Raw genomic sequence first — 7,350 nt, 5'->3', positions numbered from 1 at the left:
GGCGTCCTCCAGGGCTTCCCAGGCAAGGCGTGCCTCTTCTCTGGCGAGGCGCGTCTCCTCCCGCAGCCGGGAAAGCTCTTGCCGCTCCTTCTCCATGGCTTCCCGCAGCTCGCACAGCTGGCTCTTCGCGATTGAGTGGTGCTCCCTCACCTCATTGAAAGAGGTGACGAAGGCCAGTTGCTGGTCCTTGACGGCGTCCAGGAACCGGTGCCCTCGCTCGAAGACGGATCCCAGGTGATGGGATTCCAAGCCACCCCGGCAAGGGTGCCGAGGTCGGTGTTGAAGGAGGCGGCCGCCGACGACGAAGCCCTCGCCGCCACAGTAGAGCTGGGCGGGGGGTCGTCCGCTTGTGCCGGAGCGTCCTGTCGCCCTTCCCCGACAACCTCCCCTTCGCCGCGCCCGAGGATTGCGGGTCTGGTGAGGCTGCCGCGCCCCCGGCAGGGGCCGTCCCCTGCTGGGCGGCAGAAGAATCCGCGCCAGCTACGTCCACGACTGCTGGCGCGTCGCCGGGCGCTGTCCCGGCAGCGGCGGTGGTCACCGCTGCCGCCGTGGCCGGCGCAGCAGGGCTTGGTGCGGGGGCCGCTGCCGGCTCCTCCGCTGCCCCCGTGACCTCGACGTCGGAGTTGAGATCAACCACGGTAGCGCCCGCTCCCGGTGCAGGTGCGCTTGGGCCTGTAGCAGCAAGAAGTGTGAGAAACGGCAAGCGAAAGAGTAGCTGGAGGCGGACAAGGGAGCTCAGGGCGGTTACCGTGCGAGGCCATTGGACTTGCGGGGGGAGCCTCCCCCTCCTCTTCCGTCCCGGTAGGAGCTTCCGAGAGGCTTGCCGTGGGCGAAGTGCCACCTGCGCAAAGAGAACGTGCGGTTGTGTGATTAACTGACAATTGGAAATACAGCAAAGGAGGAAGGAAGGAGCTGTACCTGTCGTCGGCGCCACCTCCGTTGGAGCTAGCCCTTGCACCGGTCGGGTCGGCGCCGCCGCGCGCCCTTTTGCTCGGCGTGGCGGGCGGGGAGTCGCCCCTCCCCCTCTTGCGGGCGCTCGCCAGCGAATCGGTCCTCGGGGGGTTGTGCCGGAGTGCGAAGCCCCGGAAGACCCCCCGAGCGGGCGGCGCCGTGGGTGCCCGTGGGGTCGCCACGGCCCGGGGCGCCGCGAGAACCGACGACGAGCCCGCCGCGACGCCGGGGGCTGCCCCCGGAGTGGCTGCCGCTGCGGCCCCGGCCGCTGCTGCTGAGGTAGCCGCCGCTGGGTCGCTGGCGGTCGCTGCCGAGGTGGTCACCGCCGTAGCTCCGGCGACCGCAACGGGTGTGGTCACCGCCGAGGTGCCGGTGGACGCCCCTAGAGCAGCTGCCGCCGCAGAGCTGGTTGCCACCGCTGGGGCGGACGCCGCCGCAGCCGCCGTGGAAGTAGCCGCGGCCGCTGCGTACGCCCTTGATCTTGGCACGATCAGGGGCGCGACATCGCTGTCCTCATCATCGTCGTCCACGAGGACGATTGCTTGGGAAGTGGCAGGCAGGCCCGCCTCTTCGTCCAAAGACAGGAGGGAGGGCCAGGTGATCTCCGACTCGCCCCTGCTCTCCTCAAGCACCTGCTTCCCGCAAGGTGCCGGCGGAGGAGCGCGCGGGGTCCGAGTGGGGGTATCGTTCATTAATCCCCACTCGTTGCAGGGCAGGAAGGAGGCGACGATGTTGTTGAGCCCCGCAACGCCGGCGTGGAGGGAGATGACTCCCGGCGGGAACCCCGTTGCGGGAAGGTCCTCGCCGGAGATCCCCCTCACCCACACTTGGAGGGATTCCAGGTCCACGCCCTTGCGATGGAGGCGTGTCCTGTCCCCGGGACCCGTGTACATCCACGCGGGCCGGTAGCGCAGCAAGAGCGGCACGACGCGCCGGGTGACGAAGGTGCGCGCCACATCGACGTCAGTAAGCCCCGCCAGCCGCAAAGCTTTGATCTTCTCCACGACGGGGAGGAGATCGGCGTCACGGTGGTACCGGTCCCGCCAGCCGGCGTGGGGTTGCGGCAACTCGGTGGGCGGGAGGATGAACTCCTCGGGGTCTTCTACGCGGACCTAGCACAATCCCCGCGCCACTCCTTCTCGATCTTCTTCTCCGACCGGGCAATGAACTCGGACTTCATCCGGTCGCGGGCGCGGAACACCACCCCCGACGACATTGCGTTCGCATTGTCGATCTGAGGGTAGAAGTAGTGGCGGAAGAGCGCCACCGACGGCATCACCCCGACGAATGCCTCGCAGAGGAATTGGAAGATGGCAACGAGGTAGAGTGACGTGGAGCTGCGCGCGCAGCTGGTATGACTCCATCAGCGCGTGGAGGAACAGAGAGAATGGCGGCACCAGCCCGGTGAGGAGGAAGCGCTCGAACACCCGGAAGTCGTTTTCCTGGTGGTCGGCGCCCGCGGGGAGGATCTGGATCTCCCCGTGCTCGTTGAATCGGGAGGCGATGGCGTGCTGGATCTTGGCCAGCGCCTCGCCGTTGTAGCCAGGCCGGTAGAAGGTGAGCTGGGCCCTCATCGCCCGCTTCTTCTGGTCTTTGTCGGCGGCGGCTTTGGCAGCGGACTCGCTCTTGCCGGCCGCCGCCTTCCTGGGAGCCTTCCCGTCTTTTCCCTTCCTGGTGGTGGGAGGCGCCATGGGGAATGGAGGCAGAAGCTAGCAAGAGTACTTGGGCGCAAGATGCGAAGAAGTTGGAAGACGAAGGCTGTGGGGGCAAAGTGTTCTCCCCTTGGAGCAGCATTAAAAACTTTATAGCACCTGGCCGTTTGGTAACGGCCGGTTCCGCACCCTACGGATGCACGGGGATAATTCCTAATCAAAAGGGGTAATGCGAAGAGTGGCCTTAACTTCCCTGTTTAAGGGGGAGGTTACGGCGGAAATCACGCACCCACTACTCTGTCCGTAACGGCAGGGTACGTGGGACAGCGAAGAGACACGGGCTCGAGGCGAGTCGGGACCCATGCGTCGGCTGGTGCGTAGCCCGGCAACCGACTAGGGAAAAGCTCATCCGGGAACAGGTGTTGCCGGCCCATGCCCGGGGGCTACTGTTGCACCAGTGGCACCCAGGGTACCACCGTTGCGCGACGCGTGGGTCGCATCGCTGAGTTCCCGGGAGGGTCTCACCCCGAGCGGCAGCGAACAGGCTGCTCGGCAAACCACCAGCCCGAAAGGGCTAGCGGGGCTTCGGGGAATATTCCCGTCTGGGCAACTCCCGGGAAGTCACTTGCCGGGAGGAGAGGCTTCCGGGCGCAGGTTCCCGCCGTGAGGGCGGGGCCGGGCGAGTAGAGCAGCGGCGCCACGTGGGCGCGTGCCAGGTGCCCAGTGTGCAGACTTGCTAGAGCAAGGAGTGAAGCGCACGGCGCATTTAATGAGCCGACAAGGGGGGGGGGGGGGGAGTTACCCGTCTAGTCAGGCAAACAGTGGCTGTCCAATCCTACTTGTTAGGCTCTTGACCCCTAGCGGCGGAGTTGGCACTCATGCATGCATACCAGCGTACCGAGGAGGAGTTGCCCTAGCTCCTGGCTCGCCACTTGTAAACCATGCACCGTGGCACCTGTGGTATCCCCTTGGCTATAAAAGGAGTACCCCCACCAACGGTCAAAGGGTTCTTCTTTTTTGGTTGAGTTTTTGGGTTCGTTCGGTTCCGATCAGCCTAGTGCAACACCGACGGTAGCCCAAAGTAGAAAGGAATACTTAGCCAAAAAGAGATCACCCCGGGGCTTCCCCTCGGCAACCCTGTAAACAGCTGATTCTTCGGTAATACAAGATCAGACAAGCAGGACGTAGGGTTTTACACCGCAAGTAGGCCCAAACCTGGGTAAAAAGCGTGTGCATATGCCCCTGAGTAGCGTTCTTGGTGTGTTTTGCACTTCGCATTGGTCTCGCCGGCGATCACCGGAGCGATCCCCGTAGCCCACTGTCGAACCTGAAAAGGGGGTGCCCGCGCACCCCCGGTGTCGGAGCCCCGTGCGACGACACTGGCTATGCGTCGTGGACCTCTTTCCTGCGCCAGGGTTCCGCCAACAGCAAGCTTCCAGCAGTTCCCCGGTAGCAGTAGCCATTTCGCCCCAAACCTGTTCGGCAGAATGTCCCTAGGTCAGTCCATCATGGCCGACATGATAAACGATGGCTCCCAACACGGCGACTTCACGTACACTCAAGAGGAAGCCGAGGCCTATGTGAAAGATCGGTATGGTCGGCTAAAGGGAGGGGTGAATAGGCGACTAACAAATTTTACGTTTTCTTTTCTTTTCTTGAAAGATACAAACACTTAATCCTAGGGTTTACTAGATTCTCTAAAGGGAATGCAACCCTAGTATGAAGTGCAATAGCCAAAGCAAAGGATAGACAATGAAGTAAAACAAGTAAGTAAAGGGGCAAGAATGATACCACACGGGAGACGAAGATTTACTCCGGAGTTCCACCTTTTGGGGAGGTGTACGTCTCTGTTTGGAGGAGTGATCTACCACAAAGGTAGAGACGCCACAAAGGCTCACTCTATTCTCCTCTCACAACACCACAAAGGCGAGGTGAGCTCCACTAATGGCTTCCTTGAAGGCGAACGCCGAACCTTTACAAACAAGGAGAAGGGTACAAATTCACAACTAAATTGGAGGCTCCTTTCCAAATCCTCAAGCACCTCCTCACAAGGTTGGAGGCCTTGAAGAGACACCTTCTGGCTAGAGATCCCAAAATCCTAAGAGTAACAAAATCCACCAAGGAAAATGAGGGGAATCAACTTTTGATTTGGTGAAACCCTAGATCGAGCTCTTCTCAACCCTTCCTCAAAGTATTGGCTTGGGGGATGCACTAGGGAGAGAGATCTCGAGATTTGAAGCTTATGGAGGTGAAGAACACTTAGAAATGTCGGGCTTAGAACCGTTGGGGACGAAGACCCCCTTTTATAGGGGTCCCCGATTTCTGCCCATTATGTGCAATTTCTGCACACAGCGGTACTACCGCCAGACCAAGCGGTACTACCGCCAGCGGTAGTGCAGCACCGGTACCGTGTCAGTACCGCTATATGTCGGTACCGTGCCAGTACCGCTATATGTCGGTAGCGTTTTGCTACCCCATAGCACTGGTCCGGTATCGGGGTGGTACTACCGCGACCGGTACTATCGGCCTGGGCTGACCGGTACTGCCGCCCTGGACAGAAAACAGGCAGAACCCTTTGGTTCACAAATAGGTTTTAGCTAATCTTCACCGGTGGGATTGAGGCTATTTGGTGGGTGCAATTTGGTGGTTGTGTGTAGTGAAATTGATTCACCCAAGCCTTCCCAAATGGACTCCCTATTTATAGTACGGATTTTTCTACGACTCAATATAAATAAAAAGCCGTAAATCCTTCTACGCTTCTTTCCATTTTGAGGGCAACGAACCGCTTTCCTTGATTTTATATAATTTCTGAAAACGCTTAGCATACGGTTAGTCCACATATTATGTTGTCATTAACACCAAAACTCATTAGGGATCGAAATGCCCTTTCACTATGCCGGAGATGAGGCTGGTGAGGAATGGGGAGAGGAGACCGACGAGCTCACCGTGGCTGATCCGAAGGGGAAGAAGAAGGCGGCCGAGGCAAAGAAGAAGGCCGGAGGAGGAGGCTGAGGACCCAAGTGGAGTTCCAAAGAGGACAAGTGCTTCACCGAAGCTTCGAAGGTGGTGATCATGGATCCCTTCATCCGCGTGAATCAAAACGCCAACACATATTGAAAGGGGTGAAGACGGCATAGGATAGCGCAAGCTTATGGATCCTGAGTTCAAGATGTTGATCCATGATCGCATTGAGTCGGGCATGTCACATCGTTGGGGCATGATCCAACAAGCGTGCAACAAATGGCATGGCATTCAAGAAGAGGTCCTTTGGCACCCCAAGAGTGGCACCAAGGTCGTCGATCAAATAAGCCGGCGTCCTTTTTACATTTGTGTTCATTGTGTGGCAATTGTGGCATTTGCCTGCGTCTTATTGTAGGTGGTCACCATGTTCACCGCCTACAGAGAGGACAACAACGACATCGAGTTCAAGTTCATTCATGTATTTGCAAGAAGTGACATGTGTGACAACTGGACGGAGACGCGGAATGCTCTAACCAAGTGCAAGGAAGCCTCCTATGACCCAAAAGCGGCAGCATCGGAGAGCCGCCCCATCGGCCACAAGAAGGCCAAGGTAGCGAGGGGAGCCGTACCGGCCACGGAGCGCCTGTACTCATGCATTGAGAAGTGCATGACCGCCGCCGCAGAGAGGGAAGAGGTCGCGGCCTCAAGGTGCGTGATGGTGATCAAGAAGCAAGACTTAAAGCTCAAGATCCTCAAGACGAATGTCATGGCGGGAAGACTTGGTGCTTTTGATGTGCAACACAAGAGACATGGACGATGAGGTGAAGGCGTGCTACGATGGGCAACGCGAGCTCATCTTGTCAGAAATGAGAGCGCCAGTGACACCAACATCACCATCGGCGACCTCGACTGCACCATCGGCGCCCGACACACCAACACAGGCAACCTCAACACCACTGGCGAGCTCGGAAGTGCCTTCTACCCCTGTGGAGGATGATCCGTCCGAGTGAATCTATGATATGCAGTTCATCGAGACTTTTAGTTTGCGACAATTTGAGGCGATTTGCGGCGCGGCCAGTGAAGTGGCGCCAAAACTATTTGTATTTTGTTTGTTTGAATTCTATTTGGCGGACGCCATTTAGAGGATGGGGCTGGGTGCTGGCTCCACCCCAAATTGATTGCTTGTGTCGGCGCCCCTCCAGGCCTTTCGTCGGATGCCATATGGGGTCCCGTTGTGGAGATGCTATCTATAAACTCTATAAAGTTGAAGCCCACTAAGTGCAGTTAATTTAGCAAGCTGCACATGCAGCCTATCCACATCAGCAACCTGCCACCCCAGCATTATCTTCTATGTCCTGAGGCCACGTCATCCCATTTTTTCTCCTAATGTTTCTGCTCATGCGCTTGGGCGCTCCTGTTCTCGCGGGTCACGGCCCAGCCTGCCGCGCCAGCTCGCAGCCCACCTGTGCAGGGGGAAAATTCTCGATCCCCATCCCTGGCAAACTGCTGCTTCGCCTCCCATGCGTCGCTCCCATGCCCCTGCGAGGCTGCGATCAATTAGATCTGTAATACAACCTGCACCTTAATTTCTCCCGTTAATGCTCGTGGTGTTTTCTCTTCGGGTAATTGCCTTGTAGCCTAGCGGTCAGCATTGCGCCTTATTATTTCCTAATACCACCAATACACCTCCCATCCAAAATGTCTCCTACCACAAAGATCTCCTGCTTGCTCAGACCAGGCGGTGAGGGAGGCGGCAGATCACGGATGACACAAGGCGGACAACGCG

The sequence above is a fragment of the Brachypodium distachyon genome, chromosome 5 (assembly GCF_000005505.3).
Source record: "Brachypodium distachyon strain Bd21 chromosome 5, Brachypodium_distachyon_v3.0, whole genome shotgun sequence".
NCBI lineage: Eukaryota > Viridiplantae > Streptophyta > Magnoliopsida > Poales > Poaceae > Brachypodium > Brachypodium distachyon.
Note: the sequence above shows the minus strand (reverse complement) of the source record.